The following is an 18,526-nucleotide window of genomic DNA, read 5'->3' on the forward strand; positions in this document are numbered from 1 at the left end:
TTGTCATTTGTATTCTCCTAAAGCAGAACCTTCAATCTGTCACTCTCTTATACAAGATCCAACAGTAATACCACTGCCTACAGGATGGAGCCCAGATGGTATGACCCAGCCAATCCTTATCTCTAAATATAAAACTTTTGTGTGCTGTATCCCGAACCCCTGGCTGTGGCACTGAGGGTTCTTTTTGGCCTTGTCCCACTTGTCTGATTCAGTGGTGGCCAATTCTGTCTCCCTCTAATTTGGGAATCTGTTCTCTCTTCTGGTCCTCCAATTTCTCATGTTCATATTTCTTTGACAGGATCATTAAGGCATAGTTTATATCCTAATCTCCCTTGCTGTGTTCTGCCTTCAAATGCTATCATGCCTCTGTATTAGTTAGGATAGGCTAAGTTATGCTGCAATAACAAATTCACCACAAATTTCAGTGGCTTAATGTACAATACATATTTATTTTTCTCATAATAAGCATTTAGTGCAAGTCAGCAGTAGGCTTTTCTCTTTAGAGAAACTCAGGAGCCCAGGCTGACAAAATTTTACCATCTGGAGTATATTTGGAAAAAAGAGCACTTAGAAAGTTCACATGTATTTTTCCTGTTCTTGTTTAGAAGGAATACAAGCCACCTCCATTCACAGTTTATTTTCCAAAACTAATCAATTGGCTCTGTCTAAATGCAAAGGGTGAAGGAGATGTGAATAACACCTAGGGAGCTATAGACAGTGACTACCACTACCTAAGCATGCCATTCATTAGTGCATACTGAAGTCCAATGATCTCATGATGGCATACAGACGAATTTTGTCTATTCTGAACACAAACGATATTATATGCTTGGAGGTTTTATTAATAGGGTGAAGTCCAAATTTTGACCTTGCTTTGTTATGTTTGTTTTGGTTCCTGTAGCAGATAATAGATGACCCTAAAATAGGGACTTTCCCAGTATTAATATATAACTTCTTTAGGCAGCAAGAATAGAGGGAAGAGCTCTGGGTATGAATGGAGCTTTGTCTAAAAAGCTGTGTGATCCTGGGCTAATTATTTAACCTCTGATGACGGGATTGCCTTGAACTTCAGAACAAGGACACAGGACTTCTTTAGTGTAAATTCCCACTTTGTCACCTACTGTATTCAGACATTGTCTCTTGAAGCTTTAATTTCCTTATCTGTACAATGGAGATAATACTGTACTTATATGGCTGTTGTGGAAATAAATGATGTGTACCATTTCCTTGCACAGTTCCCAGCACAGGTTGAGCACTTAATCAATGTTAGATGTTGGTGGCTGTTCCCTGAACTCTGGTTTCCTCAACTGTGAAATAGGCATAATAAATAACAAATCCTACTGTGCCTAATCCATGGTGTCATCTGGGACCAAATCATACTGAGCAGAGGTAGAAGCACATTGTAAACTGTAGAATCTACACAACATTTGGTCTTCTTCTTCTTTCTTTTTTCTTCTTCTTCTTCCTCCTACTCCCCCTGTTCCTCCTCCTCCTCCCCATTCTCCCCTTCCTCCTCCCCCTCCTCCTCCTCCTGCTCCTCCTCCTCCTTCTCCTCCTCTCCCTCCTCCCCCTTCTTCTCTTCCTCCTGCTCCTCCTCCTCATTCTATAAGGTAGATACAAAAATACCTAATGAAGGCTTAGGCACTGAGTAGGTGACTTGTCAGTATTTACTGAAATGAGTTAAATGTAATCATTAAAACAGGAGACTTTTCTTATTACATGTTACCAAATATAACATCCCCCCCACCCACATTCCCATTTGCATTTCACATGGAAAGTGTTCAGCACAATTGCTGGCACAGACAGGGATGTCCCTCCTTGTTCCTCTGGGCTTTCTCCATGGAGAGCTGTGTAGCTCCCTCCCTCTGCTCCCCACTGGTCAGGTTTCTGGCACCCTGTCCTGCTGGTAGTTGAATCAGTGGTCCTGCTGTTGGCTTGGCTGCCTTCGTTCCACTCGAGGGAAACTGCAGAAAGCATCTGTGAAAGGAGAAGTGATGCTTTATCTCTCTGCCCCAACTCATTTTTCACTTAAGGACAGGGCAGAGAGGATCATATTTCTTTCTGATGTCTTTATTTCCCTGTCAATAAAGATCTTGTTAGCTGCCTGGCTGGGCAGGGTTTAAGGGTGGCTTGCTCACATGGCCAAGCCCAACTCTTTGCCTTCATTAGCCTTTGGGCAGTGTCGGAGCGTCAAAGGGCTGAGCCCTCTAAGATCAGAGATGCCAGGTGCATTCTGGTATCTGCAGTCTGGGGCATACATTTGGTATGAAGTTGTGTCTCCTCACTGGACAATTATTCACCACTAGTCCAACAAGGAACCGTGAGGTTGTGGGTGGTGTAATGCAAGAAGTGTGGGCAAGGCTGAAGTCAGAATGCCCAGGCCTGGCCCACTCCTCTGAACAGAGCCTCTGCTGCTATGGATTTGTTGACTGCGCTGGATGAGTTGGAAAGAGATGTCATTGCCGAGTTTGAGTTGGAAGGACTGCTCGGTGGCTTGGATCCCAGGGAGGAGATGAAAAAACTTCGCGAGCTACTGGAGCCATTCGAGTCCGAGTGGAGTATTTTGTTCTTCACAAAGGAGCAGACGATGATGCTGGAGGACCACTTCCTGAAGGACCCCTTTCCATCCCGCTTGACCCTGCTGACCCTGGCCTTCCGCCTCGGCCTAAAAGAGACCTGCGACACGTGCAGGCGCTCACGCCCTAAGCACTCACGCTCCTCCGGGGCACATGGGGCACATGTCCATCTGTGGAAGGTGCTGGCTCCTGCAGCCCAAGAAGCCCCGGAAGCTTCTGCGTTCAGAGCCAGGCCCCTGAGAACCTCCCGGAGAGTGTCCCGGCAGCAGCCCTTCCCAAGGGGCCCTGCGTCCTGGGGGTACACAGTGAGATACCAGAAGCCAACTTGAAGAAATTTGCACATGACCTTTTAGACGTCCTTGAAGAGGAAGACAAATGAGATCCAAGAGATTTCTGAGTGGATGGGGGTTCTGCACCTGCCCCATCCCACAGGTCCTCAATCTGGCCACTCTTCATCTCTTGTTACCCCTACCTGTTTGAGTCACCGGGACTGTGTCTGGGTCTCTAGGAGAGGAATGGGTGTTCCTGGGTGCACCTCCTTCCTTTCATGCTTCCCCACACCCTGCCGGAGGTGAGGCTCTGACCACCTGCTGGCTTGTGTCCTAACCACGGGTTCCCTCATGAATAAATGTTAAAAAAATAAATAAATAAATAAATGTTAAAAAAAAAAAATGCCCAGGCCTGAACCACAGCTCCGTTGTCTTTTCATGTCCTGGTTTCCCAGTTTCCTTAAATGGTTGAAATAACAACTACAAAGCCTTTGGTGTAATGACTGAAAAGAAGGAAGCATACATGTCAATCAACATTAGTAATGATTATTCCATGGTCACTGAGGACCGCAGGGACCTTCTGTATGCCAGGCACTGTTTCTAATGCTCAGAACACATCAGGGAACAAGACAAAGTCCCCATCCTCATGGAGTTCTAATGTTAAGAGTAAAGATAAGAATGATATAGTGATACTGAAGGTGGTTCCTGCCATCCGGGAGCTTAAAATCTATTGGGGGAAAATAAAATGAACCCCTCCCCTGCCATGGCCCTGTAAACTTCTGTCAGATCTTAGAGAGCACAAAGGATGCTGTATTCAGCTTTCTTCTTCCTTGTTTTCCTCTTGTGTTTTATTTCACATTTCATATTTTTATTGGCGCATTATAATTATTCATAATGGTGGGATTTGTTATTACATATTTGTACATGTGCACAATATAGTTTGGCAAATTTCATCCCTCTTCTTGTCCCTTTCATCTATTTTGCTGACCTCCCTACAATTTTAATGAGATCCCCTTCAAACCCTTCTTTTTCTTTATCCTCACTAGCTTCCATGCATGAGAGAAAATATATGGCCCTTGACTTTCTAGGTTTGGCTTATTTCACTTACCCCAATGTTCTCAAGTTCCATTTATTTTCCTGCAAATGACATGATTTCATTTTTCTTTTTGGCTGAGTAGAACTCCATTGTGTATATAATACATTTTCTGTATCCATTAAACTACTGACAGACAGAATGATTCTAGTTGGGCTCTTGGGAATTGTGCTGCTATGAACACAGGTTTGCATGTATTGCTATGGTATGCTGACTTTAATTCTTTAGGATAAATACCAGTATAGTTGGGTCATATGGTGATTCCATTCCTAGTGTTTTGAGGAATCTCTATGCTGTTTTCCAGTGTGGTTGTACTAGATTACAATCCTATAAATGTAAAAACCTATGTTTTCTTCCATATTCTGTCCAGCATTTATTATTATTTATATTCTTGATGGCTGCCATTCTAAATGGAGTGAGATAAAATCTTGATGTAGTTTTGATTTTCCTAACCCCAGTTTCTAATGATGTTGAGCCTTTTTTTCCATATATTAGTTGGCCAATTGTATTTCTTCTTTTGAGCACTGTTTAATTCTTTTACCCATTTATTAATTGGGTTGTTAGTTTTTAGTGTTACATTTTTTTTAGTTCCTTATTTGTCCTGGATATTAATCCTCTGCCAGAAGAGTAGCTAGCAAAGATTTTTCTCCCATTCTGTAGGTTATTTCTTCATATTCTTGTTTCCTTTGCTGTGCAGAAGCTTTTTAATTTGATCCCATTCCATTTATTAACTCTGGGCATTATTTCCTGAACTTCTATTATATTACTTCCTGAGGTTCTATTGAGAAAGTCATTGCCTGCACCTATGTGTTGGAATGTTGACCTTACCTTTTCTTCTGGGAGTTACATAGTTTCTGGTCTAATTTCTAAGTCTTTGATCCATTTTGAGTTGACTTTTGAGCAAATGAGAGATAAGGATAGTTTCATTATTCTACATATGGATACCCAGTTTTCCTAGAGCCATTTGTTAAAAAAGACTTTTTTCTCCAATGTATGATTCTGACACACTTGTAAAGACTCAGATGACTATCCCTGTGTGGGTTTGTCACTTCTATTCTGTACCATTGATCTGTGTGTCTGTTTTTATGCCAATGGCATGCAGTTTTTGTTATTGTAGCTCTGTAGTATAGTTTGAAGTCAGGTATTATGATGCCTCCTGCATTGCTCTTTTTTTGAGTAGAATTGCTTTGACTATTCTGGGTCTTTTATTCTCCCAAATTAATTTTAGGACTTTTTTTCTTAGTTCTGTGAAGAATGCCATTGATATTTTGAAGGGGATTATGTTGACTCTGCATATTGCTTTTGTTAGTAGGGCCACTTTAACAATATCAATTCTGCCTATCCATGAATGTGGGAAGTCTTTCCATCTTCTGATATCTTCTTCAATTTTTTCTTCCATGTTCTATAGTTTTAATTGTAGAGATCTTTCACCTCCTTGGTTAGATTTATTCCTAGGTATTTTTGAGACTATTGTGAATGGAGTTATTTACCAGATTTCTTTCTCTACACATTAACCATTGGTGTATAGGAAAGCTGGAGAATTTTGTAAATTGATTTTGTAACCTGCTACTTTGCTGAATTTGTTTATTAGCTCTATCAGTCATTTGGTAAAATATTTTGCAATTTCCAAGAATAGGATCATATCATCTGTGAACAGTGATAATTTGACTTCTTCCTTTCCTATTTTTATCCCTTTTATTTCTTTTTCTTACCCAATTGCTCTGGCTAGAATTTCTATTACTGTATTGAATAGGAGTGGTGAGAGTGGACATCCTTGTCTTGCTCCAGATTTAAAAAAAAATTGCCTTCAGTTTTTCCCTATTCACTACAATGTTGAATTTGGATTTGTCATATTTAGGCATTATGATATTGAGGTAAGTTTCTTCTATCCCTGGTTTCTTTGGTGATTTTATTATGATTGAGTACTAAATATTGTCAAGGGCTTTATCTGTGTCTATTGAGATGATGAGGTGATTTTTGTCCTTATTTCTGTTCATGTGATGAATTACACTTATGATTTGCATATGATGAACCAACATTACATCCCTGGGATAAAACCACTTGGGTCATATTGTACAATCTTCTTAATATATTGTTCAATATGATTTGCTAATATTCTTATTAAGAAGTTTTGCATCTAAGTTCATCAGGGATGTTTGTCTGTAGTTTTCTTTAGTTGATACATCCTTATCTGGTTTGGGTATGAGGGTGATGATAGCTTCAGAGAATGAATTTGGAAATGTTTCATCCCTTTCTGTTTCATACAGTAGATTGAGGGGCATTGGCATTAGTTCTTCTTTAATATTCTGGTAGGATTCAACTGAGAATCCATCTGGTCCTGGATTTTATTTGTTGGAAGACTTTTTATTACTGCTTCTAGCTCATTTGAAGTTATTGGTCTGTATAGATTTTCCTCATTCTCTTTATTTAATTTTGGTGAGACATGTGTGACTGGAAATGTATCCATTTCTTTTAAGTTTTCCAATTTATTGCAGTACAAGCTTTCAAAATAGTCCCTAATGATCCTGAATTTCTGTGATGTCTGTGGTGATTTCTCCTTTTTCATTTCTTAATTTTATTGATTTGGGTCTTCTCTCTTTTTCTTTTGGTTAGTTTGGCTAAGGGTTTATCAATCTTGTCTATCTTTTCAAAGAATCAGCTGTTTATTTCATTGGTTGTTTGTATTATTGTTAGTTTATTCTCAATTTCATTGATATTAGTTTTGATCTTAATTATCTCCCTCCTACTGATTTTGGAATTGATCCTTTCTTGTTTTTTAATGGCCTTTATTTTCATCATTAGATTGTTTATTTGAGATCTTTCTGATTTTCTTATGGAGCACTCATAGCTATAAACATGCCTCTTAGAACCACCTTCATAGTGTGTCCGAGGTTCTGTCATGTTGTATCACCATACTTGTTTGGTTATAATAATTTTTAAATTTCTCCCCTGATTTCTTCTAACACCCATTCATCATTCAAAAAGTGTATTGTTAGGGGCTGGGGATGTGGCTCAAGCGGTAGCGTGCTCGCCTGACATGCGTGCGGCCTGGGTTCGATCCTCAGCACCACATACAAACAAAGATGTTGTGTCCGCCGAAAACTAAAAAATAAATATTAAAAATTCTCTCTCTCTCTCTCTCTCTCTCTCTCCCTCTCCCTCTCCCTCCCTCTCTCACTCTATCTTAAAAAAAAAACAAACACAAAAAGTGTATTGTTAAATCTCCATATGTTTATAAAGTTTCTGAGTATCCATGAATGACACTTGAGGAGTCTCTTAGCCATTCCTACTTGAGATCTGGTCATTAGTTTGGATTATTTTCTCTTATATTTTGTATATTAAAGTAGAGCTGAAGTTTGAATGTCATTATTTTGTGTATGAAGCAAGGTGCACTGTCTTTTGGCTACATTTAGTTCAGCAACAGCCTTTACTCTGTAAATTGGTAGTATCTCCTGTAGATTCCTAGCACCTCACATAAAAGGGGGGCAACAAATAATACCAACAACTGAAGTAAACAATATACAACATTAAAATAAATACCCAGTGCCTGCTATGTAATCTACAACACTAATTACCACAAAAACAGGAAAGGTGGCATCAGTAATCGCCAACACAAAAGATGATTAATAACTGGAACTAAATCTGGCATTAAGCAACCAGTATCAACTATGCTATCCACAGTACTAATAACTGTGACATCAAGAATGGTGGGGACAGGAGTTATGTAAACCAAATTGGTCTAAAAGATGGTTAAAAATACAGTTTGCTAAGAAAAAATAAATTGTGATAGGAAAATCGAAGACAGTTTAGAATGTTCAAAATGTGAACAGAGAATGCAGAAGCAATATAGGAAGTGACAGACAGAAAGAGGAGAAAGAATAGAAAAAATAAAGGGAGAGAGAATAAAATAATCAGTCTGTTAGTAGGATCAGAAAGGAAAGAAAGAAAAATGCACAAAAATGTAGGATGAGTGAGGGCTAGGGTAACCCTTTCTCCTGTGTTGTTCATCGAGCTGCAAGCTGGAGTGGCTTAAAACCAAAGCTGTTTGAAATGGCTCTCAGCTTCCCTTCTCACCAATATAAGAGAGGCTGGAATGGGAAGAACTGTTGATTGGAGTTTTGTCCAGACAGACCAGATCAATATACTCCCAGGGTGGGGCTGCTGCAGAGTTCTTTGAGGGGATAGGGGTAGGGTCAGGCCAGGCAGCTGGGGTTTAGGTCTAACCAGGCTTGGGGGGCTTTGTTGGGTAGTATCTGCTTTGGAGAGACAAGGTCAACACACTCCTAGGGCTCAGAAGATGCTGCTCTCTGCTGGGGTTTAGATCTCAGGAGCCTTCCAAGAATTCTACTCATGGGACAGGAGTCTATTCTCCATGGATTTCACTCTCTCCACTGCCCACAGCTATGGCCTTCCCTGGCTCAGTCCCTGTGTGCATCCACCCACCTGTTCACTTTCCCTACTCCCTTTATCTGTCAGGTCAGTTCCCAGATTCAAAAGGAAAGCATGTTGCACTGCTCTCTATATTTCTGACTTGACTTCCCCTAAGTACAATCTTCTTTGTGCCTGTTTCACTCATGTTCTGCTAGGTAAACCCGAGGTCACAGAGTAGGTGCCAGGACCCTATGGCTTGGGCAAGCTGCAGCATGTCCTCCTCAAGATGACTCCTGCTTTGGCTCTCTGTTTGCCAATCAGTTTGCTGTGAAGCCTCTGGATCAGCTAAGCTGAGACTGCTTTTCTGATCTACAGGTTTTTCCATGCCAAATTTGTCCATTATGTTTCTCTCTGTTTATGTGATTCCCTCCCCTCCAGGCGAGCACGCTACCGCTTGAGCCACATCCTAGCTCCCTCCCCTCCGTGGTGAACTCGTGCTGCTGCCACATCTGGTTTGGTGCCAATGCACTCTTCTTGTTCTTTGTTCAATGCACCCAAATTTCTGAATCTTAGAGACTCTGACTGTCCAGTATTGAATTTCAGTGAATTCCCTCTTTTACCCATCTCACCGAGAAGCAGTATTTTCATTGCTTAAAGCCTGAGACGTGGAGCAACTGGAAATCCTGAGTGTATTTTATGTATTAACTTTCCAACCCTATGATAGAGTTTAGCCTACTATGCATGAGAAGGATGTCTCATGGCTCATGGAGGCTTCATTAAGCCAGAGAAAAATATGCTGGAGTGATGTAAGGCAGACCTCATTCATTTGTTTCTCCATTCATGGAGAAATATTTATTGAGCACCTAGGAAGCAGTCAGAATGGTGCCAAGTACTATAAAGGTCCCAGAGATGTATGGGATATGGCTCCTGGTTATACTTATACGGAGCCAATGACAGATATTCATGGCTATTTTCCTAAGGCCATTAAGAATATCTTGCACCTTTATTTCCAGTCTTTATTCCCCTTTTCTACAATGGGGTCCCTCCCTTAGGGAGAAAGGGAGGGGTAGCTTCTAATGGAAGCATATTTCTACAGAGAACTACCACACTGGAGCACACACCAAGGAAAACTGAGGAAAGTGTTCTGTCCTCCAATGTCTGACGGGGAATACTAATAACAGTATTAGCACTGCTAGTTTCTCTAGAGAAGAAAATCGATTTCATGAACTACTGACCTGCAGCTCAGTGAGAAGGTTTCCATGCCCGAGTCAATAACTTATACAGAAGGTTCTTTGAGAGCCTGTCACACAAGTGACGAGACGCAGTGACTCGAGGACTACTACCCAATCCACCTTTGATGCAATATTTGTATCACAACCAATTCCTACTGTCATCTTGTTAAGGTCCCACTGTTAAAGGTAGGATTAGGGCTCAGGGAGGAAGATGGCCTTCCAAGGGGTGAGCATGTGAGGAGGAAGAGGTGGAGGAGGACACGGTGACTTTGATAATGCTGTCTATTCAGTAAGATGGTTTTATCTGTGGTCCCCCAAACAATCCTGTAAAATGTGCAGGAGGCCTCCTAGCTTTAGTTTTAGTTATAAAAAGGGACACAATTCAAAACTGACAAATGTCAGAGAGGAGTTTAAAATTTTGGTCTTATTACTCCAAGTGGAGTGACTTTCTCACCATTCCAGCCAACTTACTGCTTGTGATGTGGACTGAAGTAGAGAGACTTCTGGATGAGTAGATGGTTCTTCTAGATCACTGGCTCATCAGAATGACAAAGGCATCACACTCATGCACACACACATACACAAAGACCTTTCTGTTACCGTCAGAGAACTCCTGGGACCAGAAGAGATAAACCTCTTTACTCAAGACTTCTCAATGCCTTTAGAAGGCTCACCTAATGAATGAGTCCCTACAGGTATTCAAGAAGGGAGAGAGGATACAGTGGCTTCTTTGATTAAAGGATTCTTTCCTCATAACCTACCTATATATAGATAGTATGCTACATATAGATAGTATGGCGGCTTTGGTTCCCATCACACAGAGTTTTCTAAGAAATACACTTGGGGAGTCCCTGCTTTAATTTGTAAGTTGTCCCATTAGTATCCTTGGAAGACTGCAGAAAGACCTCTGATCCAAGCAAGATGAAGAAGGAAACCCAAGACCTATTCTAGACCAACAGTGTACAATTACAATCTCTAGGCCAGTCTGTCTTCAGAGCAGTCGTTCTCAGATGCATGAGTCTTGCTGAACAGCAGGTTAGGATGCAGATTCTTTAGTCCCCTTCCCAGGGTCTGCAATTCTGCAGATTTGGGGTGAGACCTGGGAATCTGTATTTGGAGCCACCACATTAGGCAATTTTGGTGTTCAATTTTGTCCACTTCAAGGCCTGCAGGGATTTATTCAGACCCAGTGAGGCCCACAGAGAGGCCTGTGGACACATGACAGATTGAGGAACTCAGCCCATGCAAGTAGGACCACGGGTGTGCATCCCCAGCCTATTGCCTACTCCCTGAGAATATGGCCATCCCGGAAACCACAGCTGTGTCTCAAGGGTGCTTTATTCTATTTTTATTCACCAGTAGTTGATAATTTTTAATAATCCTTTTGGAGAAAGGGGAAGAATTCTTTGGGTTATCTACAATCTACGGTCCATTGTGAGGCATTGAGGAAATACTGCCCACTGTATCACTCCCTTAAGGGGGGGACTCTGAAACCATCCCCACAGTGGCTAAAATCCTTACAGTCTGCTTCAGAGCTATTTCAAAACGTTAGGTTTTAGAAAGAAGTTGGCTTTTTTTAGAAAAGTTTCTCTGGTGGACTGAGTTACGTAATTCCAAGCTCTGTTTGGAGGCAAGCTGCCAAAGATTTTGGTGGCTGAAAGAGCAATTGTTTTCCAATTTTACTTCAAACCAGACATGGTTTGGAAACTTTAAAATTAAGGAATATTTTCAAGCGAGCATAAATTACTTGGCAATCAAACATTAATTTTATTTTTAAAAAATTCAGGGAAATGAAGTCGGACCGAAAACATGAGAGTATTGAAATCCTTTTCCCACAGGGCAAACTGGCAGAGCAAGTTCTGACTCGCGCTTCTGACTATGGGAAGTTCTTGCTGGAGCTTTCCAGTCCCAACAGGAGGAGGACGGTTCTCCTAGAGCAGGATGAACAGCTCCCAGAGGGAGAAGCCACAGAAACTAGCAAAGGGCATCCGAACTCTGCTGCTTAGGATCTTGGGCTTATTTTTTAGATACCTGTGCTCATATTGCATGCATATGTTTTTACCTTGCCTTTCACAGAATATTTTCACACAAGGGTTGCTACACATAGATAGTATGGCGGCTTTGGTTCCCATCACACAGGGGCACTATAATTCATTTAACCATTATTCTCCAGTTGGACATTTTAGTAGTTTCCATTTTTTTTCCTCTTGTGGAAAAAATATTGTGATGAACGCTTAGCACATTAAGATTTTTCAGTATTTTCGTTCTTTCTCTTAGGAGAGATTCCAGTGTAGATTGAGTTGCAGAAGCATAGCAGTGTAAATTTTTCTCAGCTTTTCTTTGCTATCTCAAAAAGTTATGAAGAGCCTTCGAAGTCCACGCTAGTCCAAAGTCAGATTCTGAGAAAGGTTTAACTTCAAAGTAAAGATTTATGAAAAACAGTCTAAAATACTCTAAATATAAAATCAGAATTTTGATCATATTCTGTGGCTTAATAAGAAAACTGTAATTTGAGTTCTGTATGCTCACGTCTTTAAATCTTCTGCATATGGATCATCTTTTCAATCATTTGTTACAAAGTATCATAGATGAAAGTCACTCCAATGTGTAGCTGCAATGTCTAACTCATGGTGATGTTAACAGTGACATATTTCATTATGTTCAACTTAGACATTAGTTATGAAAGTTCTTTGAACCAAATGAACTAACTGAAAATTATAGTCATACAAAAAGCTAGACATAGATGTTCATGGCCACTTTATTCAAAATTGCCAAAACTTGAAAGCTAACAAGATGTACTTCAGTAGGTGAATGGATAAACTATATCACATCCAGAAAATAAAATATTATTCAATGACCAAAATAAGTGAGTTATCAAACCATTAAAGGGCATGGAAAATTAAATGCATAATACTAAGTGGAGAAAATCAATCTGAAAAGACTATATATATACTGTATGGTTGCAACTATTTGACATTCCGGAAAAGTTAAGACTATGGTAATACATCTGTAGTTTCCAGAGGTTACAAGAAAGGAAAAAATGAATAAATGGAGCACAGGGGATTTTTAAGGCAGTGAAATTATTCTGTACAATATTATAATGGCAGGTACTTGCCATTATACATTTGTCAAAATATAAAGAATGTACAATACCAAGAGTGAACCCAAATGTAAAATATGAACATTGAGTGCTAATCATGTCAATGTAGGTCCATCAGTTGTAACAATTGTACCACTCTGGCGCAGAATGTCAATAGCAGAGGAGAGTTGGGGGCGGGGTATATGGGAACTCTCTGAATTTTTTATTTAATTTTGCTGTGAACCTAAAACTGCTCTAAAAAAATAAAGCAGAGTATTTAAAAAAAAAAAAAGAAAAAGAAAAATTGTCTCATGTTACCATTACTGCTTGTTAGGAGGGTTATTAGTATTTCCATCACTGTTCAGACAGAAGCACTGAGGTCAAACTTGTAGGGATTTGTGTAAGTTCTCAGGTCCACTCACAGGTTTTCCTGATCATCAGAGCTGTGGCATCAGGAATATTATCATGACAAACCTGTCCTCAGGCTTCTGTTCATCTCTGTGTGGAATAGATGTCACAGTGATTATATCTGGGAGAAGATCAATAAATAACTAGATGCTGAAAGTAAAGAGATAAAGAAAATGACTCTCTGTTCTTCAGAAACTACGGGTACATGGGAGAGACATAAATGCAAATGGATTAACTACAATCCGATTATGCACAACTGTTTCAGCAGCTCAATATTGACGGCACAGAGAGGGGATGTCAGGGTAGGCTTTACCAAGGCAGGGACATGAGAGCTTGCCCTTGAAAGAAAAAAAAAATGTTCCTTGTCTTTACAAGGTAGGGAGTAGGTGTGTGTTTGGGGAGGAGACATTCAAAGTTAAGGGTCTGGGAGGGAGGAATAATCAGAGAAACATTAGAGGTCATGCTTGGGCTTTTCTGAGAATCGTACTATGAATTTAGGGCTGCTTGGTCCTCAGGCATAGAGGGTGGATGAACGGGAGTCAAGGTGGAAGGGAAGGAGGGACAGGACATGAGAGGGACTCAGAGTGCTGAGTGAAGGGAGTTCAGACGATGCAAGGGAACACAAGTTACAATGTGTGTGTGTGTGTGTGTGTGCGCGCGCGCATGCACATTGGTGAGAAAAGAGAACACTGAATATTTGTGTCACCCTCAATTCCTATGTTGAAATCCTAACTTCTCTGTGATGGCATTTGTAGGTGGGGCCTTTAGAAGATGGTTAGATCATGAGGATGGAACCTTCATAAGGGATCAGTGTTCTCATGAAAGAGATCTTATGGAGCTGCCTGAACCCTTTTTTTGCCATGAGAGGATACAGAAAAAAAAAAAAAGGCTATCTATGAACCAGGAAGAGGCCCTCACCAGACCCTGAATCTGACTGTGATAAATACGTCACTACTGTTTTCAAGACACGAGTAGCTGGAAAATCATTTATGAGGCATTGCAAGGGGTCAGGTGAAAGATGAGGGTCTCATCTGAGGCGGGGAAACACTGGGAGGGGTAGAGGAGGCCAGGGGGAAGAGATACTGTAGAACTGGGCATCTGTTAAATGTGAAATAAAAATGCATATGAAGATAACATTTTGATTTTTAGTTAAGGAAAACAGAGCTGGAAAACACCAGAAAGAATCAGTTCAAGGGAAGAAGGATAATAAAGAGTGTACTGTTGGAAAAATATTGTTTGCGATGCTTGAAGGGAATCTAGACACCAGTGTGTTAGCTGACAATGGGAAGACAGAAGTGTCAGGGGGACCAAGACTTGGACACTAGTTCAAACATAATTCCTGCAGTTGAAGATGTGGCGTGGGTGGGATCATGCAGGGAGCACAGGCAGGAGATACGGAGAGAGAGAGGAATCACACCTAGAAATGCTGACCTTTATTACAAAGGAGCCACAGAAGGAATGGGAGATGGAGCAAGAAACAGCAGTGTTTCCTGTAGAAAGAGAGTAGCTAGCTAAGTCACCACCCCAGTGGGACTCTCATCCAGGGAAATGCTAGCCATGGTGGGACACAGGGACCACCGCAGTAGGCCCAGCCTGCCCCTGGCCAGCCAGGATGTGCTTCCTCCTCTGCCTTAGCATCAAATGGAGACAGTGTCGTCCCAGGGAGCGCATCTCAGAGAACTGCCTAGAGCAGATTTGGGGAGAGAGAAGAAAGAAGGAAGAAAAGAACCACCAATGCTCATTGGTGCTGATGGGCGCTCTGGTTTCTTGATCTCATTTCATTCTTCCTTCATCCCCTACAAGGGGAAGCTCTTCCTCTGTCCCCCCACTTTCAGAGGAGGCTTCTGTCATGGGCTCTTGCAGCTTCTCTCCTCAAAAGAGAAGAAAGCTCTTATATCTGGCCAGTGGGGACCAAACAAGAGACTCCTGCTTCCTTTTGGCCTCCTCTCCTCCTCTTCTTGTTCTGGGAGTGACCTGATCTGCTGTCTGTTGTTGGATTTTTTTTTCCCCTAAGAATGACTTTTAGGAGAAGGAAGGTGGCCATGATTGTCCAATTATTTTGCTTGAATTTGGTTCAGTCTTTGGAAAAGGTGACATAATGGGGATTATATCTGGCTGTAAATCCAGGCTGGTTTTCCAAATCCAGATGTATCAGTTATTAAGCTGATGCTGACCCCATCCCCACTTTGACTCATGTCAATTTCTTATTCGACTCAGATTCTTGTTTGAGGCACAGAGTTCAAATGGGTTCAAATCCCAACCTGTCCCCATCTTACATCTGAGGAGACTGAGTTCATTCAACTGATGGCAGAGGAGGAACAAAATCCAGACTCTTTGTCCTCCTTCTACTATATTGACGAAAAGAAAAGAGCCCCAGAGCCACAGTATGTTATTCCTATTACCATGAGGTTTGGAATCACTTAAGCCCCTTTTGATGTCCTGCCTGCTCCCAGGCTATCAGTTCAGGAAGCACTCTCTGGTCTATTCCCACGAGGTACGTTCTAAGATTGTCCTGGCCTGGTCCTGCTGGGAGATGACTGAGCACCCACTCAGCAAGCACGCTTCCTTTCCTCAAAGAGTGCACTTCTTGGGCGATGCCAACTTTCCTAATGGGGAATAGGAAAAAAGGTCCAATTTGTCTGTGGGAACATTCAAGCCCTTTCCCAGGGAAGGGTGATCCTTGGGAAAGTTGTGGGAGTTTTCCTGCAGGTTCCACCATGCTCTAGGCTGGAGAGGATCCTTGACTTCCCCTGTTAGTCTAACTTATCCTGACTACCCCAGACCCATTCCCTGCACTTCCCCCAGCAAAGTCATGCGTGTGAGATGCTTTGCACGTGCAGAGGGCCATCCTACTACTAGAGCTTGACCGAATGACTTCATCTGCTCCCCACTGTAGCTCTGCTGGTTCATTTTCCTGAATGGGGAAACTGAGGTGAGAGGTGTGGGGTGCTGACCAGGTACCTAAGTAGACCAAGCTAATGGGAAACTGGAGTCTGGGACTCTTGACTTTGGTACTCTTTATGTTCTAAGACTGGTTGTGATTTTTTTTTTTTTTAAAAAACAGTAACAGTCATTTATTATCAAGTGTTATGTAACATTCATAATTATAGGTACTAAGACTGGTTATATTTTTAAGAGGCTCACAATCCTCATCAGTGAAATGGGTTTATTTCCTTGCAACTTCATGGAGTCACAATGAAGGTAGTGTGAACAAACATCCATGAACACTGTGTAAAATGTTAGCTATTCACACACATGTGTTACTTGTTATTGTGATGACCACTTCCACCCCCTGGGTTGAGGTTATGTATGGGATCCATCTTTCATTCATCTTCCTATTCAATCAATTTATGAAGCACCTCCTATGTGCTAGGTGAGCTCTGATTCAGATGGTGTCAAAGTTACATTATTCAAGGAAAAATATGAAAACTAGTTAAAAGTAACCAAAAGTGGATGGAAGGCAACAAGCATGAAGATTCTGTTCATGTCAAAAAAAAAAAAAGGAATAATATAGGGTTTCTATTGTCTTTTCTTTTTCAGATTTTTAGAAGTCAGAATGATTCTCAATGTCTTTGAGGCAGCAGCGAGTCCCCCAATGAAGTGAAGTGGCAAATCTAGGATTACTCCAAACCCAAGTAGACATTTTAAGACACCCTGATTCACCCTGTGAGTTGTCATTGGTGGAAGCAAGGCACGTTGAGAGCTGTGAGACAAGTCGAGTCGGGCTGGAATGACTCATAAGTGGCAGCTTGCTGGCTGGTGGAAGAGCATCTAGCTGGGTCCTGTTGCTGTGGAGACGTAGTCAACGAGTCTCAACGTGGGCACAAGTGTCACCTTCCCACTTAGACAGAGGTGAGAACTCTGGGAGTAGGATGGGGTTGGAGTTTGGGTAGGGGGCAAGGCCCAGGGGTGAGCTGCTTTAGTGATTACAAGCCAGGGGAGCTCCCATTCACTCTGATACATTTTTCTACTTTGTTAAATATTTATATTTAAATAAACGAAAGCCAACAATCTCTGACCAATATGATCCTGTATTTACACATCTTGATAAGACAATTTGAACATGAAAGGATCAAAAAGATGCAGTGAATAATTCTGTACAGACTATGCACTAATTTGAGAAACAGATCAATGTCACATGAAAATTTTCTTGATAAAAATGAAATAAATCTTGGGTAAAATTCCTGTTTCTTCTATATAGTTGGGGTACAGAAAGAAGGTATCTATCTACCTAGAATTTTATATGGGATTGTTATGGTTTGGATGTGAGGTATCCCCCCAAATCTCACGTGTGAGACAATGTAAGAAGGTTCAGAGGAGAAATGATTGGGTTGTAAGAGTGTTAACCCAATCAGTGATTTAATCCCCTGATAGGAATCAACTGATGGTAACTGAAGTTGGAGGGTATGGCTGGAGAAGGTGGGAATTAGGGCGTGGTTTTGGTGTATATATTTGTATCTGGAGAGTGGAGTCCCCTCTCTGCTTCCTGACCACCATGATGTGAGCGGCTGCCCTCTGCCACACACTCCACCATGATGTTCAGCCTCATCTTGAGTCTTGATAAGTGGAGCCAGCCTTCTATGGACTAAGACCTCTGAAACTGTGAGCCCTGAAACAAACTTTTCCTCCTCTATAGTTGTTCTGTAAGATCCTTTCGTCACAGCAGCGAAAAAAACTGAATAAAACAGGGATGATCGATATAACTTTTTAATTATATTCTTAATGACTATTTCTCTTTGCTTCTAACTTGAAAACATTTGAAATACAGAGCCTTTGTTTTAGAGATAAGAGGTAATGATTTAATTTGATTTGGAATCTACTTTGTAGATTTCTTAAGGTTGGCAATTAGTCAAATGAAACCGTAGCTGAACACAACTGGTTTTTAAACTGATCAAATTTCAAGATCAGAGACCTGAAATCAGTATCGTCTGATGGAAGAATAAATGGTTGAACTATTTTGCAAATTGAGAAGAAGTTTGTTTCTTGATTATTATAAGGAATCCTCATTATATTGACAACAAAAAAAGTGAAGGAAAAGAAAAAAGACATTTCAAACAACCTATGGATATAGGCAGACTCATAGTTCTTGAACTCTCTGAAACTTGTTTTAGTACCTTGACATTCAACAGCTGACACCCAAGAAATGGTGAAACTCAGGACCCATCCTTGACCTTGGGAACCTGAATATACATTTAACAAAATATGCAGTGATCTGTAGGCACATTACAGTTTCCTCAGCTTTGATACCTTGAGTTCTCCGGGATAAAATTTGGGAGTGATAATAAACCAGATATTAGGTTAGACCTCTGGAGTCAGATGAGAGGAAAGGATGCTGTTGCTTTGGCTGATAGTTTTGCTCCCAAATGCACAGGAGGCATATTTCTGTGGGTGACTTGCTATCTTTCTGTATAAATGGCTGTCTGTAGCATGACTGTGGGTAAATCATAACATGTGACATATATTTACAAAGAAAGTAATTGCAAAAAAAGGGGGGGGGG

The 18,526-nt window shown here is 41.0% G+C and overlaps 2 long non-coding RNA genes across 2 annotated transcripts in view; one reads left to right on the forward strand and one right to left on the reverse strand.

Annotated features, from left to right (window-relative positions):
• LOC125617988 overlaps positions 1–18,526 on the forward strand; it is a 40,950-nt gene that overhangs the window by 20,812 nt on the left and 1,612 nt on the right. Inside the window, exon 3 of the long non-coding RNA XR_007349193.1 lies at positions 16,569–16,880. This is a non-coding gene — a long non-coding RNA (uncharacterized LOC125617988). The remainder of the gene's footprint in view (positions 1–16,568; positions 16,881–18,526) is intronic.
• The window catches only part of LOC125617986, a 240,588-nt gene that overhangs the window by 12,237 nt on the left and 209,825 nt on the right, over positions 1–18,526 (reverse strand). The window lies entirely within an intron of this gene.

The sequence above is a fragment of the Marmota marmota genome, unplaced genomic scaffold, assembly GCF_001458135.2.
Source record: "Marmota marmota marmota unplaced genomic scaffold, marMar, whole genome shotgun sequence".
Lineage (NCBI taxonomy): Eukaryota > Metazoa > Chordata > Mammalia > Rodentia > Sciuridae > Marmota > Marmota marmota.